The sequence below is a fragment of the Pleurodeles waltl genome, chromosome 1_1, assembly GCF_031143425.1.
Source record: "Pleurodeles waltl isolate 20211129_DDA chromosome 1_1, aPleWal1.hap1.20221129, whole genome shotgun sequence".
Taxonomy (NCBI): Eukaryota; Metazoa; Chordata; class Amphibia; order Caudata; family Salamandridae; genus Pleurodeles; species Pleurodeles waltl.
In genome coordinates, this window is record NC_090436.1 from 124877918 (window position 1) to 124903499 (window position 25582).

Genomic DNA, 25582 nt, shown 5'->3' on the forward strand with positions numbered 1-25582 from the left:
ATGAATGCCCTCCAGGTACGCATTGCTGCGATGAACCTCCCTCTCCACCCCCTGGATGGCATTCAAAAGGGTAGTCTGCCCAACAATGAGCGTTCGGAGGAGGTCAATGACCTCCTCACTGAGGGCAACGGGGGTAACAGGGGCAGGGCCTGAGGTGCCTGGGGTGAAGGAGATGCCCGGCTTCCTGGCAGAGCGGGCACGGGGCGAACGCTGAGGGGCTGCTGGGAGGGCGGAGATGGTGCGCTGGGTGGCGGCTGTACCTGTAATGGCGGGGGGCACGGATGGTGCCACCCCTGCAAGGGAGCTCCCTTCCGAGGACGTGTCCGTGTCGCTGCAGGGTCCAGTCGTCCCCGTTGTGGAGCTCCCCTCGCCCTCCGTCTCACTGGTCCAGTCAGACTCTGTGGCATGGCCCTCCTGGGCCATGTGAGATGCAGCTCCCTCCTGCCCCGATGCCACTTCTCCTCCGCCTGATGATGCTGATGCACACAAGCACAGAAAGACAAACAAAAAGGGGGGGGGAGAGAGAAATAAAGAGATTTTGAGTACATGGATCACCGGTACAGTTAGCGGACATGACAGACACAGATGCCCCCTGCACTAAGTTGCGCACTTGGGGTCCCCTACGCATTCCGTGGAACATGCCCTACACGCCTAGAGTTGACAACTGCACCCATGGATGACACGGCCCAGGGATGGCTGTACTGGCACACTACTGAGGGTGGTGGCTGGGGACACAGGGGCTTACGGGGGTGCCCAGCCTACAGATATCGCCCTGGCCTAGGGGGACCCACAGCCCTCCTCCCCCACACAGACACCTCCACTGCGCGACAACAGAGTAGATTATGCTTGTACTCACCCCCTTGTGTCTGCTGTGCTGCCCTCACGCGCCCATCCAAATCAGGGTAGGCCACCGCCAGGATCCGGAACATCAGGGGGGTCAGTTGACGGCAGGCACCCCGCCTACGTTGGGAGGCCATCCCCAGCAGAGACTCGGCGGTCTTCTTGGTCCCGCGGCGGATGTCCTCCCACCTCTTGCGGCAGTGGGTGCCCTGTTGATGGTGGACCCCCAGGGTCCGGACTTCCTTGGCGATGGCACGCCAAATCCCGATCTTCTCATGGGCGCGGACCTATGTGACACGTACAGGGAGGGAGAAATACCACGTTCAAGTTTGTCTGCATTTCCGTTGCCAGTGGCCCAACGCCCCCCATCCCCGCCAGGCCCCCCGCCATGCCCCCCGCCAGGCCCAACATGCCCCCCATCCCCGCCAGGCCCCCCGCCAGGCCCCCCGCCAGGCCCAACATGCCCCCCATCCCCGCCAGGCCCCCCGCCAGGCCCAACATGCTCCCCATCCCCGCCAGGCCCCCCGCCAGGCCCCCCGCCAGGCCCAACATGCCCCCCATCCCCGCCAGGCCCCCCGCCAGGCCCCCCCGCCAGGCCCAACATGCCCCCCATCCCCGCCAGGCCCCCCGCCAGGCCCAACATGCCCCCCATCCCCGCCAGGCCCCCCGCCAGGCCCCCCCGCCAGGCCCCCCCGCCAGGCCCAACATGCCCCCCATCCCCGCCAGGCCCCCCGCCAGGCCCCCCCGCCAGGCCCAACATGCCCCCCATCCCCGCCAGGCCCCCAAGCCAGCCAGTGGCCCCAAATCCATATTGAATTAAACTCACTTGTTGGTCTGGAGGACCGTAGAGTAGCGCATACTGGGGGAGGACCCCATCCACAAGTTTCTCCAACTCTTCTCCAGTGAAGGCAGGGGCCCTTTCCCCAGGCGCAGCAGCCATTGTCCCTTCCAGACCGAGGTCACAGCAACACTTGCAGTATAGGTCCTCTCCTGTGAAAGTTCAAGTCGCGAGTGAATAAGTAGATAGAAAATGGCGGTCACGCCCGCGGCGGTGCGTACTGCGGCGGTGCGTACCGCCACCGCCGGCGCCCTTCGCCATTGGCTCCTGAAACCCATAGGCTTCAATGTTAACCAATGCGGCTTCGCGCCGCGGTCTTCGACTGCCGACCGCCGCGGTGTGCCACGCCAGCGCATTGACCTCACATCCCATTGTCACACTTCACAGGTCAGGCAGCCGCCATTTCGAGGGTCCACATGGCTCAATTTCAACTGCGTCACACAGGCCTAGGCCTTGCATAGCCACTCAGACACGCCATTCACTGCATAGAGAATCGTTTACTGTGCAAGCTGTGAGTACGTACCTGTGGGTTGCTTGACTGTGTGCTCCATGTTGTCCTTCCTAGGCACCGTCCGCTGGGTTTGGCGAGGAGACGGATGAATCCTCCCGTGTACAGGCCGCTGGTGGACCTGTCGACAATGGAAGCACGCCACATTATCCTGACCTACCGGCTTGACCGTGCCACTATACATGAACTGTGTGCCCAGCTGGAGCCCGACCTGATGTCCCCCATCCGCCAACCCACAGGGATTCCCCCTCTGGTGCAGGTCCTGTCAGTACTCCATTTCTTGGCAAGTGGGTCATTTCAGACAACAGTGGGAATTGCTTCTGGGATGTCTTAGCCCATGTTTTCGTAGGTGTTATCCAGAGTGTTGTCTGCCCTGATGAAATACATGAGGAGCTACATCCTTTTCCCTGAGGTGGGCGAATTGGCTACAGTGAAGGGTGATTTCTATGCCCTTGGACATATTCCCAACGTCATTGGTGCCATTGATGGGACCCATGTGGCTTTGGTTCCCCCAAGAGACAGGGAGCAGGTGTACAGGAACAGAAAAAGTTACCATTCCATGAACATCCAGGTGGTGTGTTTGGCTGACCAGTACATCTCGCATGTAAATGCCAAATTCCCTGGGTCAGTGCATGACGCCTACATCCTAAGGAATAGCAGCATCCCTTACGTGATGGAACAGCTAGAGAGACACCGTGTATGGCTATTGGGGGACTCTGGGTACCCCAACCTGTCGTGGCTACTGACCCCAGTAAGGAATCCCCGGACCAGGGCAGAGGAACGGTACAATGAGGCCCATGGGCGTACTAGGAGGGTGATCGAACGCACCTTCGGCCTCCTAAAGGCCAGGTTTCGGTGCCTGCATATGACAGGTGGATCCCTAATGTACTCACCTAAGAAGGTGTGTCACATCATCGTGGCCTGCTGCATGCTTCACAACCTGGCTTTGCGCCGCCAGGTGCCTTTCCTGCAGGAGGATGGTCCAGATGGTGGTGTTGTGGCAGCTGTGGAACCTGTGGAGAGTGAAGAGGAGGAAGACGACGGGGATGAAACAGACAACAGGGACAGAATCATTGCACAGTACTTCCAATAGGACACAGGTAACAATTCAAACATAATTTAGTAAATGTAAAATACTCTCCTGCATCTCTGCTGCCTGTCTATTTGCCCCAGTGTATGATGACTGAGTTGTGGCTTTTCCCTCCCTATTTCAGATCTGGGGTCCCCACTACGAGTCCTGTGCTTCGTTTCCCCATGGACTACAGCTTTGTGGCAGCTGTTTGTTGACTTCACTATGTACAAGGACATATTTGCACTGTCATGTCAATTACAATATTTTGAACTCACAGCCAGACTCCAGATAGTTTTGTGCAAAATAGGTGTTTATTTCAGTGCTCAAAATGGGATGGGTGGTTTCAAGGGGGTGGGGGCTATGGTGAAGGAATGTCCATGGCAGAGTCCAGAGTAACAGTCACACAGGTGCATTGTCCATAGGCCTGTGGAGAGATGGAGCATGGGCAGTTCAAGGATGGACAGGGTGACAATGTGGGACAGTGGGATGACATCAGGTGGTATCCTTTGCTGGCGGGGGTCTTGACATCCTACTCTGTCTTCTTGCGAGATCTCAGGGCCCTCTTGCGGGGTGGTTCTTCTCCTGCAGGAGGTGGGGGTCTGGTGGGCTGCTGTTGTGCGGGGGCCTCCTGTCCACTAGCGCCGGCGGAGGTGGTTGGCTGTTCTTGGTCCAGGCTAGTGGCAGGGGCCCTTTGTTGTTGTTGAGTGTCCGTCCTGGTGTTGATGAGTTCCTGCAGCAGCCCTACCATGGTAACCAGGGTGGAGGTGAGGGCTCTGATGTCCTCCCTGTACCCCCGATAGTGTTCCTCCTGCAGTACATGGATCTCCTGGAACCTGGCCAGTACCGTCGCCATCGTCTCCTGGGAGCGGTTGTATGCTCCCATGATGGTGGTGAGGGCCTCGTGGAGAGTGGGTTCCCTGGGTCCGTCCCCCCCCTGTCGCACAGTTGCCCTCCGAGTTGCCCTGTTTCCCTGGGCCTCTGCCCCCTGGCCGGTGTGCCCACTACCACTGCCCCCAGGTCCCTGTTGTTGTTGGGGTGGTGGGTTATCCTGGGTGCCCTGTAGTGGTAGACACACCGCAGATTGACGCGCCCTGGAGACAGAGGCATGGGCCCGCTGGGTGGGAGCTGTGCTGGTGTTCCCAGAGGGGTTTGGGTCTGTAGTGGCCTGTGCCTGTGTGAGGGGAACCGACTGTCCAGAGGTCCCCGATGGTCCGGGCTGGTCATCAGTGTCCAGGTCGACAGAGCTGCTGTCATCGCTGACGGCCTCTTGGGTGGGGGGTGTGGAGAATTCTGGGCCCTCCGTGGCGGTGTGTTGGCGGTCGGGTCCTGCAGGGGTATAGAGGTATGGTTATAGTTTCAATGTGTGCCATATGGGTGTATCTGTGGGTTCCCGTGTCCCCAAGTGCTGGCATTTGTGTGTGGGGGCTTTGGTGAGGGTGGCTTGTGGGGGGGATGTGTATATGCATTGGGCATGCTTTGGTGATGGGTGTCCATGCTTAGTGGACGCATGCAGGCCTAGGTTTTGGGATGTGTGGGTTGTGATGGTGAGACATTGGCAGGGAATAGGTGTGCTGGGGGTGGGGGTGAGGATGGTGGTAGGGGTGAGGATGGTGGTGGGGGTGAGGGTGGGGGTGAGGATGGGGGTGGGGGTGAGGGTGGGGTTCGAGGATGGGGGTGAGGGTTGGGGTATGATTTGGCATGCAGGTGGGGGGGAAGCAGTATTGAAGCTTCAACTTACCAGAATCCATTCCTCCGCCGACTCCTGCGAGGCCGTCAGGATGCAGGATGTTCAAGACTTCCTCCTCCCATGTTGTAAATTGTGGGGGTTGAGGGGGGGGTCCTCCGCCAGTCTTCTGCACGGCGATGTTGTGCCTGGATACCATGGAACGCACCTTCCCCCGTAGGTCGTTCCATCGCTTCCTGATGTCTTCCCGATTTCTGGGGTGCTGTCCCACAGCGTTGACCCTGTCGACAATCCTCTGCCATAGCTCCGTCCTCCGGGCAATGCTGGTGTATTGGATCTGTGTGCCGAAGAGCTGGGGCTCTACCCGAACGATTTCCTCCACCATGATCCTGAGTTCTTCGTCTGAGAAGCGGGGGTGTCTTTGGGGTGCCATGGAGTGGTGTGTATGATGTGTGGGGTGGAGTATGTGTAGTTAAGTGTGTTGAGTGTGGTGGTGTGTGTTGTTTTGTGTGTGTGTGTGGGTGATGGTGTAGTGTGCCTCTGTGTGATGGTGTTCTGTGATCGCTGCTGTGTCTCTCAGTGCTTCTTTTTGGATTTTGGTTGAAGGGGTTTGTGGGTGATGTGGGTGTGTGTTTTATATTGTATTGTGTGTGTGGGAGTGGTGTGTGTATGTGTATCAGGTGTGTGGAATTCAAATCGGCCAATGTGGCTGAGTTTTGTTCGTTTGTGTGTATTCTGACCGCGGCGGTGTGTACCGCCAATGGAAAACCGCATTTGAAAGACCGCCGCGTGGATTCGTGGGTCGTAATGGCATGGGCGTATTTCTGTTGGCGTGACGGTGGAGGTTTGGTCACCTCCACTTTTCCGCCGACCGCTGGTCTGGCGGTCTGTTGTGGCTGTCGGATTTTCGGAGGTTTGGCTGCTGCGGGTCAGAATGACCGTGGCGGGTTACCGCGACCGCGGCGGAATTATGGAGGATTTCTGACCGGCGGTAGGCACCTTTTACCGCCGAGGTCAGAATGACCACCATATTCTTGCAAATGGAGAAAATGTAAAAGCTCCTGACAGATATACTAATTCATGTCTCTCTCGTTCCTTTCATGATGCACCGGACAGACGTAGCAAAAGAGTGGGCCAGTCAGAGCAACACCCTGACTACATGAAACAGAAGAAGGAGTCCCCACAACAAAAGCCACAGTGAAAAAGAAATTGTGGCAGCACTGTCCATTAAAAATGCCAGTACACTTGAGAACATTGCTGAAGAACAAGACGTGGGCAGTAACACTGCTAGACAGAGCAGCAGAGGTCACGACATGTCGCCAGAGTCTGAAAGATCATCTGGATGTCACAGCATCTAGCGACTTTATTGCAGCCAAGACTGCAGACGGGTGCGTTCTCCCACCCGACAGGGTTTATGATTTAAATATCCAAATTGAGGGAGACACAGAGCACACCATTAGTGTGATATTCTGGGATGAACTTAGTTGTAATATCCTGCTGCCCGAGAGAGACTGGCCACCTTAGCACATCCGTATGCTCCCACATGGGGAATATGTAATTTTGCATTCTTTCTCTGATTTTGTTCCAGAGGTGGTAAAACAAGCCTATGCTAACAATTGGGCTTTAGCGCAGGCACCTGCACTATACTGCAACCATGTAGGTTGGGACAAGGATTCACTTTGCCACGAAATACCTATTAGGTCTACACCCCAGCCACAGCCACAATATCCTCCTAAACACGAAGCCAAAGCTCCAGTAAGGGAGATCCTCACTCAACTCGAGTACCAGGGAGTAACTGAGCCCTGTGTCTCTGCAATGAATAACCTGTTATTCCCTGCAAAACCAGATCCTTTAAACAGAATAGTCTTAGATTACAGACAATTAAACAGTCATATTCGCACATACTCAATGCAAAATTCACACAGCACAGCACTAATTAACAACATAGTGCGTAAAAAATACAAAACAACAGTGGATATCTCCAATGGTCTTTTCTGCCAGAACACACGAAAGTTGGGACCTGAGTGCATTCTCATTTGGCTCATAAAATGCTTCTGCTATTTGCCCCGAGGCTACAAGAACAGCCTGTGTAACATCAATGTTACATGATATTGATCCTGAGTTGTTGTCTTACGTGGATGACATCTATCTCACAGATGACGACCTCACTATTCATCTTGCCAGGATCGGTCAGATCGTTATAGGATTTGCAGCCCTAGATTACAAATTTAATTCTAGGAAAACTAAAATAGCCTTTCTCAGTGTGTTGCTCCTGGGATACGAGCTATCACACGAGTGTAAGAGCCTGGCCCCACACTTTTTGGAGAAATGTGCTCAACTCTAGCCACTGAATACAATTCCTGACTATGCACAATGTATCAAGCCACTCTTTGACTTAACATACACTTATTTTTCTAGCAAACAGTGGACAATTGAACTCACATGCATCCTTAGAGGACTGCAACAGAACATGCTATAAGCAAAACACTTACACACCTGTGACAACAAAGCAAATTTGGTCATCAGAATAATTGCTGGTGCCATTGGGCTCACTTATATTACCTTTAATGAAGGCGACATGGTGCCCATTTCATATAAATCTCACTTATACTCCAATGCAGAACAACATTTTTCACCCACAGAAACAATTCTGACCACTGTGCAGATGTCTGTCATTAAGGAGAGGCCACTTGCACAAGGGAAACGCATTATTGTCGTTACCCCAGTGCCGGCCTTAAAGTCTGTCACCAAAGCAAGCGTTCCTAACGCTAAAGCATTACATCCACGTTGGATTCAGTGGGCAACCTCCCTGACTGCCACCGATGTTGATTAGATCTTTGATCCAAAACTTCAGACACAAGAATTTCTCCAGTAGGAACACCCCTCACCTTTAGACATCTTACACAGATGGTTCAGCACAACCAGCTGCAGGTACTAAACATCAGTGCTCAGCTGCTTGCACAGCCATGAGCGGAGTGATGAAGGATGGTGTATTCCACCCTTACAATACCTATACGCAGACCCTGGAGGACTGCACAGCTCAGCTAGCTGAACTTAAAGCTCTTATCCAAGCACTAGAACACACAGATCCAGGACTACTCACTTTGATTGTCTGTGCTTCATACTACTGTGTGCAATCATACAATGATTATCTTAATCATTGGAAGTTGAGCGGATTCAGAGACTCAAGGGAAACACCATAAAACACAGAACTCTGTGGGGGAGGTTGGCTGATCTCAAGGATAAGCTACCTTATGGCGGGCCACCAACATGTAGGAGTACACGTTATTGGCAATAATTTGCTGATGAAGCAGACAAATCCGCATTACCTATAGCTTCTGTGGCTGCAGTGACTCATTCTCAGACAAGATTTGGTAATGAAACGTTGACTGTCAAGAAAGCTTCGGCTCAAGGCAAGCCTCTCTCTAAAGCATACCCTACAAAATACTCATCACATGAGTGCACCGAATGTTGCCTATGCAACACTTCTTGGGCTTGGAGATTGAGTGATCCCCAACGAAGCCAGAGATTAGATTTAATAAAAGCAGCGCATTTTGCAGCTGGTGTCACCTCTGCACATGCTTGTATTGCTGCTACATAACACTCTTAGAGAACTGCTTCTGTTGGCCAGGTCTATACAAGCAGACCAAGCAATATGTCCTTTGCTGTGACATTTGCCAACAGATAATAGGCTCACACATCAAACACGCTCCGCAGACATCCCTCTTAGTGTCAAACAGGCCCCTACAATGTGTACCTGGGCCATTGTGTTCCCCTACAACCTGATGGCGCATACAAGTACATCTTAGCTGTTGTACAATCTTGTTTTAAATTCTTGGGGGTATGGCCACAGCCGTCGGCTGACGCTCAAACTGTTATAAAAGACTTCCTGATCTATATTTGTACATATGCGGTTGAAGCATTCCATCCAGACCAGGGCCCTGCTTTTGCCTTTAAGGCATTCAGGGAAACCATGGGGATGATGGGTGTTGAACTCCATTCCTCCTCACCCCACCATCCTGAGGAAAATTTGGTTGTGCTAAAGCAGTCCTTAACAGTTATACTATTATGTTTTGTCCACAGCTGGCTTCATCACCTACATGGGGTCCAGAAAGCACTGAATAATCTGCCAAGAAGGTCCTTGGGGGAATGACCCTGGTTTGGTGGCAGCAGATATAGCTTTTGACATAAATGAACATCTCACTGTCTTACAGGAACTTCAGCAATTCTGTGATGATAAATCATCCACCAGTGCTGCCACCTTAGGAATAAGGGATTTGCCAACAACTTCTACTGACTGGATCCCCAAGGTCAGAGATCTTATTTGTGAGAAAGTAGCTGTGGTCCATCCTACAGAGCACCAGTCCAGGCCCTGGGAATACAAGGTACCAGAACTGTCATCCTACCACAGCTGCCTGGTTTCAAAGCAAACAGATTTAACTCAATTGACAACATCAAACTTCATCATGTGGCTAATCCTGCACAGTAGACCCAGAGGTCCCTTGGGTATTCCCGGTCCTTTCTCACTACCCAACACGACATACCTCTTCAAGGAAGAAACAACAACCCTTTTCACAACAACAGCATACACAATGATGCTACAAGTGCCTCCTTGAGCATAGGGATGGCGGAAAATTAACTTTTGCTGATTCCAGTTACCAGTTCAGCGACAACACCTGCCCAAGATGTGGTTGTTTTCTACTCCAAAACAACACAAACTGACGACATTGTCTATTATGAGCCTCCACACGAAGTGGATCCATCCACCGGGAATGCACCTGCTCCTGTGTTTGCTGATAATGATTCTGGTTACTTCATCAACATTGATGAATTTTCGTCAACTTCATCCGCATCTGTAGTTGAAACTTTTTCAACAACACTTAAGCTGTACATATGGCTTAAAAATAACTATTTAACTTATCCATGGAACTATCTGTGGTTATTTCTGACATTGCTTGCAAAAAATGTTATGGATTGGTTTTCTTCTTGCTTATAAATGGTCATTACCTTTCTGAACACTCCTCTGTTGAGCCTGTGGATGAAGTCTTAATTCCATATCTTTCCTCGCATAAGTTCCGAAGAGACTTGTCCCTTGTGAACATTCCAGCATTACCGATTCCTGATGGGATTATGTGGGGTAAAGTGTTGTTCGATATATACGGGCCTACTGGGGTCATTCAAATTCCATATGTCTTTAAAATGTTAATGACTGATGTAATTACACCTGGTGTTGTATCTGAAGACTGGGATGTCCAAACAGTTGATTCCATGTTAAATGAAATGAACAACTACACTGTATTTGAAAGTGATGATGTGTATACCAACACAAAAAATTATGGGGAAATGTTCTAACAACTGGGGACATTACTACCTGCAGCGTGAAACTAGACACAGATCAGTATTCAACAGTAATTTCAAATTACCACCTTCTAAAAATAGGAAAATGTTGCCAACTAACGCAAAACTGATTTACTCAGAGCCTTCTGTTTCTCAACTTGCAGTGGAAAGCTAAAAATACTGGAAGAACACTATTGATGTAAAAAGTGCGTGGGGAACACAAGATTGGCAAATTCAGGGTAGGGAAGATTTATTTAGAGTGTGACTTATTCCTGTACAAATTATCTTTTTATATGACATGATTCAATAGACATCCTGTCTTGGGTTAGCAAAGATGAAGGAAATTAATGCTCTTAGTATACCCTCACTGGCAAAATTCACTAATTGTCAGTCCTTCGTGAATGTCACTGAGGAAGAACTAGATGCAAAGGTTCAGGTTGGTACCTAGAATTCTTCAATTTCCAGTCCCGATGGGTGGTTATTGTGGCCAGTGGACACGAATGGGTGTCAGGCTCGTTTTTTGAATTTCTCCGGGGGTTTCAAGATTAGCCGGCCGGACCCTCGCTTTGTCTCAGGTCAACACTTGGATAAAGTTACAACATACAATGTAGGTAAACTGCACGAACAATGGTTACAGACTAACACCTTAGCATCAATTAAGGAACATCTTAACACTCTTTCAGACGATATAGACTTGCAGGACTTCTTGTAAGGTCAAAGAAAGCCAGGTTCATCTACGCCATAGACAATTAGATTTGGAAGCTTTCTCAAATAGAAGCTGCTGCACATTTAAGGCAGATAGACAAAGAAAATTTAGAAAAGGCATTAGCTGCTGTTGATAATGGCCTGAATTCTCTGTCCAACAGGGTTCATTCCCTTAATAACAGTGTCATCTGCGATTGACATCTTTCAGAATGACATGTCCCTTTTACACCATGAACAAAGTAAGCTACGTTCCATCATGCAGTTAGGTTGGACACTACAGATTCTGAAAAACGGCTGTGTTCCATGGAAATATATTAAGAGTAGTGACTTGTTTGCTGCTTTTAACTTATCCAGGGAACAACAGACAATGGCTAAAAGAGGAGCAAGTTTCACCATGCTTCATATAGATAAGTTAGAAAAGTTGCCTTTCACAGTTGAAGAGAGTCCATCAACAGTATGGCTGGTACATGGCATTATAAATCTGCCCATTTCCACTTTTCATTTTTTGAAATGCTTGAAACATCTTCCCGTGGGTAGATACCAGTGGCTAGACAATAGCTATATTAAAGAAGAGTGGGAGTTGTCCTTTGAATGCAAGTGTTTGAACAGCGAAACAGAGGTCTTTCTTAGCCAAAGCGAATGTGAGACTACTGTTAGTCATTCAATTATTTGCAGACAGGTGTCTCTTCATGGCCTTTGCAATGCGGGAGTCGCAAACTTGGCTGGTTATCTGAAAGGTACTACCATCCCTTTGATTCATCTGGCATTTCATGTACTTTCAAATGGAAGTTATGTGGTGCCTCACAAACCAAGATGTTGCGGTATGCGTCCAGGAATTGCCTGCACAATTTCAGTCTCTAAGATCGTAACGTGTTGTGGACATGTTTTTTTCCCTCCCACACAAGAGATAAGAGTCGCTGAAATGTGGCCTAACTTTGATACTACTAATGTAAATTATGACAAGCTGAACAGACTGAAGGTGCTACTGTTCCAGAAACAAGTTGCGTTGACATCGGCTAGAGAGACATATGCTCTCCAGATAGCGAGATCATCAGCCAAGACACAATTCCTGTTAAATACCAACTTCCCCAAGCACTTAGGAGAGCTGGTACCTAGAATTTTCAGCGCTTTGAGCACTATAGGGATTGTCCATTTCTTTAAGGCTATTTGGGTCCGGATGTGTGTCCATCTTCCAGACTGTCTTCGGAGTCATTCCTTCAGCCATCCATTCACTCTTTTCCAGTATGTTTGGTGGCTTTCCTGTGACTTTGACATTGATCAGCGGGATACTGCTGCTGTTGTTGCTGATACGCAGTGGTTGTGCCTCCCCAGCTAAGCAGAGTGATGGAGCTACTACCACCAGCCCAACTGTGTTGTGATCGCATGGTACCGTTCTTTGGTGCTCTGTTGCAGGAAGAATTGGAGCATGATTGGTCATTGTCATTCAGACCAGTCCTGTGGTGTGTGCAACCTGTCTTTTATTGCACCTGGTGCCTGTTTGAACATTTACCTTCGGTGTGCCTTGCTGTACCGCCAGTGCCTCGTGTGGACAAAGAACTGCTAATGGTCCCGATGAGGGTTCATTCACGGTCATGCATCATGAGTCTGAGGCTGATTCCTGAAGCCACTTACGAGCCGCCCTTGGTGGACTTTCTGGCTCCTTTGACCACTTTGGATGGTGCTGCCGTTGAGGGAGATCCCACGTCTGTAAAGGCATCACTATCACCATGAAAGAGAAATGAGATATGTAGGTATTCACATTATGAACTTTCCCACTTTATTGTGACAGTAACATAATGTACCTTTTCAGGGAATTGGTTATGTAATTGCCACCCCAAGCATGCCTTCTTATCTATTGTTTGGGAACATACCTGTGTCAGGGGTTCTACCAGATCTGTATAAATACATCCTACACAGACAAGAATAACCAAAGGGATTCCTACCAGATGTAATTGATGCTATCTATGCTACACATCACCTTGATACTGACTCAGTCTTCATGTCCCTACGAAGTCTGATCTAGAGACCTCATTTCAAGGTAACGAGGGTTTTGGGGCTCTTCTCCTGGACATGGTACTGGCAGATTAGGTTTAACACACCTGGCTCTCTTTGGGTTAGAGATTAGATTCATCATGCTAGGGTATTATGGTTTATTTCATAGGTGCTTTACATCTTATATTATTTGAAGATGGTGTGGGTCTTTGTGTTTATGACTCTTGTTTTTACCATTCTGTTTCTTGCATTGTTCATTATCCTAATCATTGTAGCCCATGCAATTTATCGTAGATTGCAGTTTTGTTAATAAAATCTATTGAAACTTTACTGCATCTCCTTCATTGCCAATGTTTGTTTGAGACATGTTGTTCATGTGAGAAAAGGGTAATCTCCGATTAGCCACGACCTCTCTTTTACTGTTTGGGTTTTGGTGAGGTACTGCTTGTGAGCCAGGAGGGGATGGCTACTGTTCCTGGAACCAGTACACAACAGTGTAGGCCCACTACCATTACATTATCTTGGGCATACATGTCTGAGTTCAGTGTTCTAGCACCTTATGTTGTATGTTGTGTTTACTGACATGTATGTCCAACATTCCACTGATCTTCAGTGTGTCAGTCTAAACAACAGAGAAGCTGGAAGTGTGGGACACTGTGGTCATCCATGTGTCTGCTCAAGTTTGTGTACTGTCACCTGTGCCAAAATTTCCTCTTGTCTACAGTATTCTAAGAGTGGTTTTCCATCGCTGCTGTCTATCATGTGATGTGGCCACATACATATGACATGGAATTCATTGTCCATGTTGGAATAGTCACTGTTCCACTGCCATTATCTCTTTTGGGTTCAGATTCACTACAGTGATGTGTTGCCAAGCTTGTTTCTGGACATTCACTACCTATAATGTGCAAGGTGAATGATCATTTCCTGTTCACAATTGAGCATGTGTGTCATTACACATGTATACATCCACCATGACATGGGGCTCAGTTAGGACACATCAGTCCACTTGTCAAACTTGTTACACATTAGCAGTTCGGTACAGATGGCAATTAGCTCTCTTGGGTACACACATGGCTGTGTACAGTGACTTTTTATTACTTATGGCTTCATGTTGGGGTTGACACTCTATAGATATGCAAAGTAGATGTACAAATGTCAAATAACACATGAGACAACTGGAGATACTTGACCACTGGGCAGCACCAAGTGTGTCCCAAGGTGAATCCTCAGTCATCTGTGTCCCACAGTCTACTTGTCTTTGGTGTGCCAAAAGTGCTTATGAGTCACTGCTGTCTCTCATATGATCATGGCCACATACATCTTACATGGCATACAGTGTCCAATGTTAATGTTACTTTTCCTTGTTATGTAGCAATTGCACAGTGACATTTTGTGTTTACCTACAGTGTGGGTATCAGGGATGATGACAAATAATCTGCAGATGGGTCCTGTTTCTCCCAAATATATCTGTGTTACAACTACAAATGGGATACTGTGGTAGTCCTACAGAGGTCTGTGTCAACATGTCACATTGTATATGTGTGTCAATTGGATTGATGTTTGAGCTCAACTATGTACACAGGCATGCTTCTGTCCACTTTGATGTGTAATTCCAACCTTTCCAGACACAACAGGACATACCATGGGTCTTGTTCATTTGCAGATGCATTGTAGGACATGACTGTGAGACCTATGGTGAGTCTTCCCAATGTGTGTGACCATAGAACTTTATTCTTCCGGTCAGCGCTTTGCCCACGAACATTGATGAAGGTACTTCACCTGCCTGTTGATATTCATCAGGGAGTTATATGAGGGACACTTCAAATCACATATGAGAGTGTACACTCAGTAAATTACTGGGACATGTTTTTGCATTTCAACATGATACAGTGCTGTACCTTTCCAGTGTGAGTATTGTAAGGTGCCCTTCTTCTGCACTGCAAATTTCATGAGACATAAGGACATTGATAGTAAAGAAGCATTGTAGTGCAGCATTGAATGCAGGAGGTAGACACCAGTTGCAGTCAGGGCAGTTGACCTCCATGAGCAAAAGATATTGCTTGTACTATGGACAGGTGTGTAGATTGGTCCCACACATGTTGGCAGGTACTCTCTAGCTTAACTGTCTGTGGGGTTGAGGTATATGGCAATGTGATGTCACTGCAACTCACATGAGAAAGACACAACATGGGAAATGATGTGTGTTAAAAATGGGGTTTCTGGTTGGCTAGGGTATGCACTTAAGCCAGGCAGAACCCACCCACTCTAGTCAGGGCAAGGGAGTTACACGTCCAAGATAACCCCTGTTCACCCCCTTGGTAGCTTGGCACAAGCAGTCAGGCCTAACCCGGAGGCAATGGGTAAAGCATTTGCACAACACACACAACACACGTGATGCAATATATACTCCACAAAGTAAACACAACACTGAGCTATGTAAAAATAAACGGTATTGCACAAAACAGAATTAGACCAAACATTACATGTTAGTAATATCTTGCTACCTTAGCAGTTGTCAGAATGTTACACAGGTTACTAATACTCTGCAAGAATAAGCAGTAATCACATTAGAACACACAAGTACTCAGGATTCTGCAACATAAGCAGTAGTTAAGAAATGCACTTGACATGTATAATAAATGTCGATACTAAGAGCATTATAAAAACCTATGGCGCGCCATAAAACACATATCAGCATGTCATGCCCATAAAAGGAACATCAGCACATATATGTAACGCACCATAAAATAAGCAGGTCAACATATTACTCTGTACTGTTCACATCCAGAACCTGCAAACGAGTATATCCCAAAACAGTACCTGCACTATGGTGAAGAGGCACTCCTAGTACCACGAAGATCCAGAAAAGGGTGCCCCCCTGCGCTCCTGTGTCTGAAAACAGTATCATTTATTGATCCTGGGGGGTGCCGTACGCACCCCCTCTGGTTGGTGGTGTCAGGGCCCCTCCTGGGGCCCACGCCTGAAACGGACACAACACGTTCTGTGGGCCCCTCACAGGTTGCAACTGACCCTCCTTGGAGGGGCCAAAAGTAACTTTAACCCCAAGGGGGTTAACTATACCCCCAACCACGGGGACAAGGAGAGAGACTGGGTGGTGCGGGGGCCTCCAATGAGGCTTCCTCCAGCCCGCGATCTCTAGTGTTGGAAAGGGGGGCCCCAGGGGTGGGCTCAGCAGTCAGGGACCGCATCCTCGTGGTCCAACTGCAACAGAGGAGATGCAGCTCCTCTTCCCTCTTCAGAAGGGTGCGTCCCGTGCCCTCCAGGGCTTTCGGGCAAGCCTGATCAGTTTCCCCAGCTCCCATGTGCAGCAGTTCCGGCAGGTGCCCCGGGGCACTCTTCCAGGGCTCATGTGCCCCAGGGGTACGAACTTTCAAGTGCGCTCCGTGCGCTCTAAATTTTCTTTTGACCCTGCCCGGGTTGCATCGGTGAGCCTCCCTCCAGTCGGACAAGTGTTGTCAAAGCGCAATTCTCATGCAAAGGGGTCAATAAGTAAAGCGCTCTTCCTCAGGTGCTATTAAATAATCGAAGCCCACGAAGAAGCGCTTTACCAGCGCTTCAGGTATGAACTAAGAGCGCTCACAGGGTGCAGAATCCCTAGAAAGGAAAGCGCTTCGGCAGGCAGTCACAGGGAGTCAGGGGTCACAGCCCCCTGCCCCTGGAGACAGAAAAAGGGGGGAGCACAGGGCTAACAGGACCAAACAACAGGCCAGCACAAGGGATGCAGATGGTGGCAGTTCCTCCTAGTGCCCAACAGCTCACAGGTCAGCACAGTAGCAGCAGCCAAAGGTGGGTCCTGGTGAGTCCATTCAATAATGTTCTGTGTCCTGAGATGTCCCAAGAATGTCTAACTTGTGGGGAAAAATCCCCTGTACTTATTCTCAGTTTACAGTGTGTTTCACAAAGACAGGGGAGAGGAGGTTCCAACCAGTTACAACTGGTTTTAGGAGTGGCCCCTCTCTCCTCCAGCACAGGCTCCAAACATCAGGGGGGGGTAAACAACACTATTGCACCACAGCACCGAGACTGCCCTTCTCGCCGCCACAGACGATATCAGACAGCAAATGGACAACGGCGAAACATCAGCCCTCATCCTCCTGGACCTATCCGCCGCCTTCGACGCGGTCTGCCACCGCACCCTGAAAACACGCCTCCACGAAGCCGGAATACAAGGAAAAGCCCTCAACTGGATCTCCTCATTCTTCTCCGGCAGAACCCAGAGAGCCCGCCTCCCACCCTTCCACTCCGAAGCCACCAACATCATCTGCGGCATCCCCCAAGGCTCCTCTCTGAGCCCGACGCTGTTCAACATCTACATGGCCCCCCTCGCACAACTGGCCCGTCAGCACAACCTCAACATTCTCTCTTACGCCGACGACACCCAGATCATCCTCTCACTCACCAAAGACACGCGCACCACCAAAGCCAACCTCCACGAGGGAATGAAGTCCATTGCTGAGTGGATGAGAAACAGCCGCCTGAAGTTGAACTCTGACAAGACGGAGGTCCTCATCCTCGGACGTACCCCCTCCGCCTGGGATGACTCCTGGTGGCCCACCTCACTGGGAGCCCCGCCTACACCTACCGACCACGCTCGTAACCTGGGATTCATCCTCGACTCCTCTCTCTCCATGTCCAAACAGGTCAACGCAGTTTCTTCCTCCTGCTACAACACCCTCCGCATGCTCCGTAGAATCTACAAATGGAAAAAAGAAGAACGGTGACCCAGGACCTCATCAGCAACAGGCTACACTACGGCAACGCACTCTACACAGGCATCCCAGCAAAAAACATACGACGCCTCGAACGCATCCAAAACGCCTCCGCCCGACTGGTTCTCGACGTACCCCGCCGCTGCCACATCTCCCATCACCTGAGAGACCTCCACTGTCTCCCCGTGGACAAGAGGATCACCTTCAAGCTCCTCACCCACGCTCACAAGGCACTCCACAATGCCGGACCAGCCTACCTGAACAACAGACTCAACTTCTACACCCCCACCCGCCAACTACGCTCCGCCAACCTCGCCCTCACCATCGTTCCCCACATCCAGCGTAAGACCTCCGGTGGCAGATCCTTCTCCTTCCTCGCCGCCGAGACCTGGAACACCCTCCCAACCTACCTGCGACAGACCCAGGACCTACTCGCCTTCAGGAGACATCTTAAGACCTGGCTCTTCGACCAGTAGCAGCACCCCCCCCATCACCCTCAGCGCCTTGAAACCCTAACGGGTACGTAGTGCGCTTTACAAATATTGTGATTGATTGATATTGTGTGAGGCCAGGGCACAGCCTTTACTAATGCAGGTGTGCCTGCCTCTCCCTTCTCTCAGCCCAGTAAGACTATTCAGTATACAGATGCATGTCTGTGACACCTCCACCCTCCCTGTGTACAGACTGTCTGAAAAGTATGTACAAAGCCCAACTGTCTCTCTGCCCAGACGTGGATTGGAGTCAAGCTGCAAAACACCAAAGTCATAAGCACAGATAAATGCTCACTTTCTAGAAGTGGTATTTCTATAATGATAAGAAAAAAAATCCACCTATACCAGTAAGCAGCATTTCTCACTACCATTAAAACCATACTAAACATACCTACGCTACCCCTCATAAATCAGACAATACCCCCTACTCCTAAGGCAGGGCATTTCCAATGCAATCCTTTGAGAAGGCAGGACTCACAGCAGTGAGAAACCAAATAGGCTGTTTGTCACTACCAGGACAGGCCATGTACTACTACTACTACTTGGCACATGTACTGCCTTTTACAAACATAGTACCCTGCCCATAGGGCCAGCTAGGGTCTACCTTAGGGGTGACTTACATGTAGTAAAAGGGGAGTTCTGGGCCTGGCAAGTAAATTTAGATGCCAGGTCCCTGTGGCAGAAAACTGCACGCACACAGGCCCTGCTCTAGCAGGCCTGAGACAGGTTTCAAAGGCTACTCCAGTGGGTGGCGCAAGCAGCGCTGCAGGCCCACTAGTATAATTTAATTTACAGGCCCTGGGTATGGAGATACCACTTTACAAGGGACTTATAGGTAAATTAAATATGCCAATTAGGTATAAGCCAATCATACCAATTTTACAAGGGAGAACACATTCACCTTAGCACTGATTAGCAGTGGTAAAGTGCCCAGAGTTATAATGTAAACCAAAAAGGTTCAGACAAATAAGGTGGAAAAGGCAAAATGTTTGGGGAATGACTCTGTAAAAAGGGACAGGTCCAACAATGTGCATTTGGCAGTGGTGTGTTGTCACAGTGTGACATGGTGGTTAGTATTAGATCATCTTAAAGCTGCAGGACAGCATACTTCATCATAGCTGGCTATTTTGCCCATCATCCCTTCATGAATTGTGATACATTCATAGGTGTCTTTGGTGATTACAATTCCTTGTGTGTAACTTTGAGGGTGTTTTTGGCAATGTCATTGGATGTGCTGTTAACATGTAAATGGGTTGCTTAAAACATATATGAGGCACTTGGATGTGGCCAGTTATGCCTCATGCTCAATGTGTCCAATGTGTGACCCATTCCAGTCATGTTGTGTATGTGTTGTATGATGCTTAGATTTATGTGTGCTACTGTTGACAAACTATGTACCAAACATGCTTGGGATGTTCCACTTTTTAAGGCAATTACGTAGGGTCTCTTGTCTGAGGACAACTGTACATAGGACGCTATATTTGTTTCACGGCTGTTGCACATGTACAGATCCCAGTTATATTTGTGATTTCAGGATTCTTGCAGACCAGCAGAGGAGATAGGGCACCGCAAAATGGGGAAGCAACTGGCTCAAGTCGCAAGACATCTGACACAGAGGGATCCAGTGGCCCAGAGTGTGAGGGGAATGTCAAGGAGGAGACTGATTCAGCAACATCATCTACCGAGTCTACCCCCAGTGGCCCCTCCCTAGTGGTAGTAGACCCATCCGGACCAGCATCTACTCCATCCGTGTCTGCCACCCCCAGTTCCATCTCCACCCTCCCTGTTGGTCACAACCAAGTTGGCCATGGCTGCTCCCTCAAGAGGGGAGCCATCTCCTTTGCCCCAGGCACCCCACCCCCTATCCCAGTTGCCCCTGCTGCTCTCAGTGAGGAGTCTATTGACCTCCTGAGTATATCTGTGGGCCAAACTGCCATTCTGAATGCCATCCAGGTACGGAGCAGCCAAATGCAACAAATGCTTGCATACCTAGAGGGCATCTGGGATACAGAGATCTTATCAGGCTCTGGCATCCACCCTAACAGCAGCTTTCCATCCCTCTTAATTCTTCACCCAACCACCATCCTCTTCCCACTTCCCATCCCAAACACACTCACACCTTTGCACTCACACACCTCGTCAAACACAAGTCTCACACACAGACACAAGCAACACAAGGCACACAAACATGCAAGCATGCAACAGCCATTAACCATAGTTCCACCCACCAACACATTCACCACACCTGCAGTCACAAAATTAACACCCACTAGGACTGGCACTACACCACTCATAAACCCATCTACCACCCCACTACTCACAGACATGAGCACCACACCCAGCATACCTGCAGACACCTACACATTATCCACAGACACAACCACAAGTACAGGCACACCAACAGACTCCAACCCAGCATCAAAGGACACATGCATAAACACACAGCACACACGCAGACAGCACAACAACATCCACAGCCACTACTGTCACAGTCACACATACCAGTCATGAGAGGTCAGTGTCACCCAAAAAAATACTGAAGCCTGCTCTCACATACCCAAAACGCAACAGACATACATGCAGACATTCCAGACACCCAGGCAACAACAGGCACAACATCCACACACACACAATCTACTCTCTCAGCCTTTCAACACCTCCCCACTCCTGAACCTCCTACCTATTTCCCAAGGAGGATGTCCGCTTTGCCCTTGCCCTTAGAAGATCTTACCCTCCTACAAAAGCCTAGAAGCTCCCACCCCTTCCAAGTCCCTCCCTTCTAGCTCTAAGACCTCCCCTGTTAAACCCACCCTTGATTCTAGCCTTACCCCTTCCAAAACCCATTGTACCTGAATCACTAGCCAAGTGAAGCCCCACCTCAAACGCCTGAGCCCAAGACCCTCCCTACCAAACCTAAGACTACCCCTTCCAAGCCTGAATCCAAGACCCCCCTACCAAATCATGAGGTGCCTGGTTTGCCCCTAGACGCCCCTGCCTGTGAAGGTACCTGAAACAGTGTTTCTGAGCCAAGTTGCTTGGCACAGTGCTGATCTTGAACTGTGATGACTTTGGACTGGCCATGTGCCTTTACACCATATTCTGCTTTCCAAAAATTAATACTTCCGGGTTCTCTGTTGACTCATTGGTCCTTCTCTTCCTTTTGGAGCATGCTGCTACACCTGAGTAGCAAATGATGTGTAACTTAAGTAGTGTCACTTCCAACCTGATTGCTGCTTCATATGGTTGCTGAGATATGACTTCAGGACCAGTGCTATTTCATGCAAGATAAGGGTGAGATGTTTTGGGTATGTACATATGTGTCTTCACGTTCAGGTCTTTGACTTTGCATTGGGTTTTGGTACATGTTCTAAGTATTTTATCTTGCCTTGCCCAATGGACGCATCTTTTTCTTTATGTTTCTGTCAATGCAGGTATTTTGCCAATTTGTTCCTGTGTGCCAACTTGGGGTTTGTTTGTTCACACATGGGGGATATTCAATGGTGCTACCTACTTGTCCATTTGTGTGGACATGTATCCCATATAATGTGTGTCCCGTACACCTACCTGTTCAATATGTGTGACCTATGGTTTTACTAGTGTCTATATTTTCTGGTCTGGCACTTACACATAGACCACATAGACTCATTTTTTGATATACTGTAGGATGCCCCTGGTACTCCCTGGTTTACTGTTGTGTGATTGTGAATGTGTGTTGCGTTGTATGTGACTCCACACAGGTGCACACTGTATATCAATTCACTAAAGGGCACATCCTTCATGTGTTTTCAATGGTGGCACATCCAGTTACCTTGTGTTTGGTAGTCCTACATAAGTATTTTTCTTACTGTTGCTTGCGTCCATGACGATGTCTATTTCAGTGTGCATTCAACAGCAAGAGCTGTGGCATGCCGTGCAGTAACCGCTCCAAGTTGGTACGGGCTATGTGAAGCTGCCTAGAGGTGAGCTTGTGCCTTTATACCTTCCTTTTCCGCCTGCCAATATGTGGTGGTTGGACTGCCACATACACGTCAGTGAAAGTCATCATCGTGATAAGTCTGGCGGGAAACCGTGGTGGACCACCCTCAAACAGGTGCTTCTGCCTTTGTTCGTACCACAGTTTGTTAGCTTTTCCTGCCGGTGATGGTAGAGCCACGGTGGTCTATCTCCTATGCAATTAATGGCATCTTAATATGGTGGTCCAACCGTGAGAGCTGCATAGGTCAGAACTCCTCCATGGCCATGGTGGTCAGGGGACCATCAAATTCGTAATAAGGCCCAAAGGGCTAGATTTAAGAAAAGTGGCATTCCACTGCATGCCACTTTTCTAGCACCCCTTAGTGCCCCCCTAACGCCACCAGGTTAATGCCATATCCAAGATATGACGCACAATGGTAGTAGTTAACTTTGGAGTTTTGCAGGATTAGTGTAAAAATGTTGACACTAATCCTGCAAAGCCCATTGAGGCCAATTGCAAACAATGGTGTGTCTCCTTTTAACACCTTCTCTGAGCAACAAAATGATGCAAAGAAATCTCTTAGATTGTTTTTCACCATTTTTTTGCCACCCCAAAAGGGGAACGCCCCCGCTGCATACATTATGCCTGGTGCAAGCATAACGTAGCACAAAGGATTACAAAATCGCGCAATGCATGCATTGCACCACTTTGTAAATTTGGTGCAGCGATTTTGGCCTCATTGGGCCTCATGAGCGTTATAAAAATAACGCTAATGTGTGGCAAGGAGGCACTAGGGGCTCTTAAATCTGCCCGAAAGTCTTCTGCCATTTATACAGTGAAGTCTTTACACAGTACCATCCTTGCCAAGTTGTAAAAGACAAAAGCCTTTCACCACTCCAAGCACAGTATTACAGCTTTGAATTTATAAAACACCATCCATGCCATCCTGGAATGAGCAAAGGCAGCCCCTGACATGTGTTTTGCTCTTATTGTAGCTCTTCAGAGAGGTTTAGCTTTGTCCAGACACAAAGGAGCACCCAGTATAAGTCAAACAATACCCTTTCCTCCTCAGAGCATATATTATGGAAAAGAGAAGAGAGAACTTTGGGTAGTTCCCAAGTTTAGGTGGAGAGCAGCTCTACAATAGAATATCCTACAACACCAGTGACACTCTACATTTGCTCATTTGAAATGTCTACTTTTGCAGCAAAGCATTTTAGCACAATGCCATTCATGCTGAGCTAGAAATGGCAAAGTCTTTTTTCCATTTATACAGCAAAGTCTTTAACTCCTTCGCTGCCAGACCTTTCCCCCCCTCCTGTGCCAAGCCTTTTTTTTTGGCTATTTGGGGTATTTCGCGCTGAGGCCCTCATACGTTTTTTGTACACATAAGCTATCCATGCCAAATTTGCATCCTTTTCTTTCAACTTTCTGGGAATTCTAAAGTTACCCAGAGTTGGTAGGTTTCCCTGGAGGAGACCAAGAAATTAGCCAACTTACAGCTAAAAAGTGTTTTTTTTGGGGGGGGGGGGGGAATGGGAAAAAGAGCAACAGAAGAAAGCATGTGGTCTTTGTCCTGCAAATGGCATCGACAAATGATTTGTGGTGCTAAAATCACCATCTTCCCAGCTTTCAGGAAAAAGCAAACTTGAATCGGAAAACCACATTTACCAACACACTTTTGGCATTTTACTATTTTTTGTGTTTTCAGCTTCCTTCCAGTCAGTGACAGAAATGGGGTGAAACCAATGGTAGGTCATGAACAGCTAAACTTTTCTGAAAAGGAGAAAACATTCTGAATTTGGCAAGAAGTCATTTGTGTAAATCCTTCAAGGTTTTCCTTTTGAAAGTAAGAGTTGAAATAAGAAAATATTGAAATTGAGTTAAGAAAACAGCCCTTTCTGTCTACGCTTTCTTCTGTAACTTATTCAAGCAATAAACATTTACATCTTCTGGGCCCTTCTTGTTTAGGGATATATAAGGCTTGTAGGTTCATCAAGAACCCAAGGTACCCAGAGCCAATAAATGAGCTGCACCTTGCAATGGCATTTCATTGTATACCAGGTATACAGCAATTCATTTGGTAAAATATAAAGAGTGAAAACTAGGTATCAAGGAAACCTCTGTATTTCTGAAATGGGCACAAGATATGGTGTTTAGAAGCAGTGGTTGTTTGCACATCTCTGAATTCGGGGGTCCCCATACTAGCATGTGAACTACCGGGCAGTTTGCAAAATGACTTCATTCATACACACTGTCTTCCATTTGGAATGCAAAAATGTAGAGAAAGACAATTGGCAATAGCACTTGTTCTTCTAGTCTGTATTTCCCCATGTTTCTAGATAAAAATGGTAACTCACTTGTGTGGATAGGCCTAGTGCCCATGACAGGAAACGCCCCAAAATGCAACATGGACACATCACATTTTTACACTGAAAACTGATGTGTTTTTTGCAAAGTGCCTAGCAGTGGATTTTGGGCTGCAGCTCAGCCGGCACTTAGGGGAACGTACCTAACCTGTACATTTTTTAAACCTAAACACTTAGGGGAATCTAGGATGGGGTGACTTGTGGGGCTCTCAATGGGTTCTGTCACCCAGAATCCTTTGCAAACCTCAAAAGTCAGCTAAAAAACACTTTTTCTCACATTTTGGTGCTGCAAAGTTCTGGAATCTGAGAGGAGCCTCAAACTTCCTTCCTCCCAGCATTTCTGCAAGTCTTCCAATAAAAATGGTGCCTCACTTGTGTGGTTAGGCCGAGTACCCACGACAGGTAAGGGTCCAAAACACAACATGGACACATCAAAATTATCTATTTCAAAACCACCTATTTTGCAGGTCCTGGGCTCGGCAGCCATCTACGGAAACCTTCCAAACCTACACATTTCTCAAAACTAGACTAAACTAGATTCCACAGGGTTTTCTTATCCAGAATCCCCCACAAACTTCAAATTTAGCTAAAAAAAAACAAATTGACCTCACCTTTCTGTGAGGGATCACTGCAACAGCACAAATGTCCTACGACCCAGTATTCTCCTCATTCTCCTGATACAAATGATACCTATAAGTGCAACAAGCACATGTGACAGAGAAGGGGCAAAAACATGTAGGAATTGAGGAGGAACCAAAGTAGGTCCAAAAGGGCAGTTTTTTCCCCAAACATTTTTAGGCTGACAAGTGGGGCAGACATTTTATCGGTATAGATGTGACAATGCTGTGTGGTAGGAATTTTGTGGATTCCAGAAGCTTCCATCACAAAAATGTAGGGAAAATGTGTGATTTCAAGCAAATTTGAAGGTTTGCAGGACATTGTGAGTAAGAAAATGGTGTGGGGTGCATGTGAAGCACACCACCCTGGACTCACCCAGATGTTTCATTTTCAGATGTGCCTAGGTCTGGTAGGTTTTTCTAGGTGGCAGCGTACCAAAG